Source organism: Sinocyclocheilus rhinocerous, unplaced genomic scaffold (assembly GCF_001515625.1).
Source record: "Sinocyclocheilus rhinocerous isolate Xijiao unplaced genomic scaffold, SAMN03320098_v1.1 scaffold324, whole genome shotgun sequence".
NCBI lineage: Eukaryota > Metazoa > Chordata > Actinopteri > Cypriniformes > Cyprinidae > Sinocyclocheilus > Sinocyclocheilus rhinocerous.
In genome coordinates, this window is record NW_015644072.1 from 242,484 (window position 1) to 246,354 (window position 3,871).

The following is a 3,871-nucleotide window of genomic DNA, read 5'->3' on the forward strand; positions in this document are numbered from 1 at the left end:
AGTTTATATCTTAGGCCTTGTATAATTTATGCCCTGGAAAAAATACCTTTGATTTCCTTCTATTGCTGCCAGTACCGATAAGTGAGTGTATCCTGCATTACCTCTTACTTTCTCACGTGCCTGCTTATGCGTCTTGTGGTGGGAGACATGGTTGGGAGAGTGATTTATATCAGCTGAGAAAGAAAAACTGCTGACATCTCTGGGAAACCCTTCCTTTCTGTTCCTCTTGCAGCAGCTGGAAAAGTGTGTGTGAAACAGAGGGGGAGTCCTGTGTGTGTCCACTGAAATAAATGACATGTGCAGTGGGAAAGCGGATGATCTGTACATTTAGTGCTCATTCACTTAATGAAAACCTCTCTGTACAAATCATGCCGAACTCACATGCCCCGAGTGGATATAGTTCAGCATGTGATACTCCTCAGGAAAGCATGTGCAGATTCCAGCCTCTCCCTAGAGCACGCGGCTCCCACACACTGCGCTATTTGCCCCACTGGAAAATGGTTTGGTGTCTACTATTACCCACATGTTGTTGTATTGCAGTGGCATTATAGTGCAATATAACATTGTGCTGAAATTGATATCATTCTCTGTCTCCTTGTCGTGCCTTTGATCATTATCAAGTTTCGCACGTGTCCTGGGAGCTGGGTGGATATGCTTTGTCCTACACACGTCTGGGGTTTAAATCTGTCATATTAAGAGGCATTTCGGTATCTTGATGCTTTGTCTACAGCCCAGTTAAAAATGGGTTCATTTGATTGTCTTTTAATAAAAAGTTGACCCAGGATTTAGTCTGCAGAACTAAAACTATGTTGTCAAAAGCACCGGTACCTCCCCTGATAGCACATGTACATCACGGAGATGTCTGCATTTACATCATTAGGCTACATTATTTTTTAGAGTGTTTGCTCATCTGCAATCTAAAAGACGTTTCCTATCAGATGTCAAATAGACGTTTAGAAAATGTCTTTAAGATGTTTTTGATTTAGAATGTATGTAAAACTGACATCTTAGAGACGTCTATCAGATGTTTGTACACAGCAGATGCTTTCCAGGTGAAGCGATCTTTAACAGACATCTCGCAGATGTACGTGTGCTTCTGGGTGGCTACATTATTTTTTAGAGTGTTTGCTCATCTGCAATCTAAAAGACGTTTCCTATCTGATGTCAAATAGACGTTTAGAAAATGTCTTTAAGATGTTTTTGATTTAGAATGTATGTAAAACTGACATCTTAGAGACGTCTATCAGATGTTTGTACACAGCAGATGCTTTCCAGGTGAAGCGATCTTTAACAGACATCTCGCAGATGTACGTGTGCTTCTGGGTAGAAGCAAAGCAAGTTTAAATAACATGGTTGCATCAGCAAATGCGTTTTTATATCACTTTGCTTTCGTTAACACTATCAGCGACAGCTAGGTTTAGGGTGGGGTTTGGTGTAGGGGGTATGTCATTTTCCAACACCATATAGAGCAGGGTTCCTCAATAGGCGGCCCGTGGGCCACATCCGGCCTGCCAGAGAAAAATGTTTGGCCCGCGCTAATTTCAAATAATGTGGCATGAAAATTCAAAGGCAGCATCAGAAAGCGACATTAACTTACATCTTGTCTACACCAGACGCAAGCGGCGCGGCGCGGTGCGACGCTTAGAATGTATGTAAAACTGACATCTTAGAGACGTCTATCAGATGTTTGTACACAGCAGATGCTTTCCAGGTGAAGCGATCTTTAACAGACATCTCGCAGATGTACGTGTGCTTCTGGGTAGAAGCAAAGCAAGTTTAAATAACATGGTTGCATCAGCAAATGCGTTTTTATATCACTTTGCTTTCGTTAACACTATCAGCGACAGCTAGGTTTAGGGTGGGGTTTGGTGTAGGGGGTATGTCATTTTCCAACACCATATAGAGCAGGGTTCCTCAATAGGCGGCCCGTGGGCCACATCCGGCCTGCCAGAGAAAAATGTTTGGCCCGCGCTAATTTCAAATAATGTGGCATGAAAATTCAAAGGCAGTATCAGAAAGCGACATTAACTTACATCTTGTCTACACCAGACGCGAGCGGCGCAGCGCGGTGCGACGCAACAAAATACAATAGAACTTATTATAATCAGTGATGCTGTCTACACTGGATGCGGCGCAGCGCGGCACGACAAATCCCCGACAGAAAACTGCTGACTCGTTCTCTTTATGATGTGCTGACACAAAGTTCAAATGATTTGCACTGCTTTGTAGCGTCCAGTGTAGATAAAATGCCTATATATAGCCTATACAATGTGACAGCAAAAACATGGCAAGTGTGAAGTAAAGAAAAGTGGACACTGAAAATGGATGATTCAAATATGAATGGACTGAACAGTTTTGAGTGAGTGAGTGAGTGATACCATCTTTGTTATGGATGTTGGTAACTTCGCAGTGAGTTCACAGTTTTAACGTAAGTTTGCTTTAGCCTAATTTATTTTCAAGATCTGAGGTAAAATATCTATTGTTGCTTTCACTATGGCTATAAAGATCACGCAAAATAATATTCAAACTCACATTAGACATTTATGACGTGCTGACACAAAGTTCAAATGATTTGCACTGCTTTGTAGCGTCCAGTGTAGATAAAATGCCTATATATAGCCTATACAATGTGACAGCAAAAACATGGCAAGTGTGAAGTAAAGAAAAGTGGACACTGAAAATGGATGATTCAAATATGAATGGACTGAACAGTTTTGAGTGAGTGAGTGAGTGATACCATCTTTGTTATGGATGTTGGTAACTTCGCAGTGAGTTCACAGTTTTAACGTAAGTTTGCTTTAGCCTAATTTATTTTCAAGATCTGAGGTAAAATATCTATTGTTGCTTTCACTATGGCTATAAAGATCACGCAAAATAATATTCAAACTCACATTAGACACTTTTAACATTGAATAAAGCACATAATCATTACCTGAGATTATCACTGTCATATTTTGTATGTTGTTCCTGCAGCGACGTCGCAGAAAATAAAAACCATTTCTAAAATAGAATTCCGTGTCGCTTATTGTCACGTGTCGCTGTCGTGGGTGGTTAGGACAAAAACTACAAATTGAATGAAATAGACTACTGGGGGGAAAAATCTGAATATTTATCGTGTGACCATCTTTTGATTATTTTAACAAAAGCAACAATAATATAATACTTGTAATAATAATAGTATTTATATACAGTATATACACTAAAAGCTATAAAGATCACGCAAAATAATATTCAAACTCACATTATACACTTTTAACATTGAATAAAGCACATAATCATTACCTGAGATTATCGCTGTCATATTTTGTATGTTGTTCCTACCGCAACGTCGCAGAAAATAAAAAACATTTCTACAATAGAATCCCGTGTCGCTTATTGTCACGTGTCGCTGTCGTGGGTGGTTAGGACAAAAACTACATGGAAAAGATACTTTTTATCGCGTCGCGTCACGTCTGGTTGGGACACACTGTGTTACAGTTTGATCCCCCCCCCCAAAAAATCTAATCATAAAAATATTAATGCTGACAGATCTAATAATTGAATCTGTAATTAGGGAAAGTGGAGAGAAGAGATCCAGTCTGGAGATGAGCAGGAACAGTTGATTTGCATGGCAGACATGGAGATCCAGATTTTGTGTTTGTTCATTTGTTTTTAATATTCAACAGGCAAAGTTCTTCTGTATCTAAATGCAAAAATGTTCATAATTGTTTGAATAAGACTGACTACTGGGGGAAAAAATCTGAATATTTATCTTGTGACCATCTCGTGACTATTTTAACAAAAGCAACAATAATATAATAATTGTAATAATAATAACAATTATATATATATATAGGTCAGTGGCCCTTGGCTTGGTATTGTTGGCAGAATT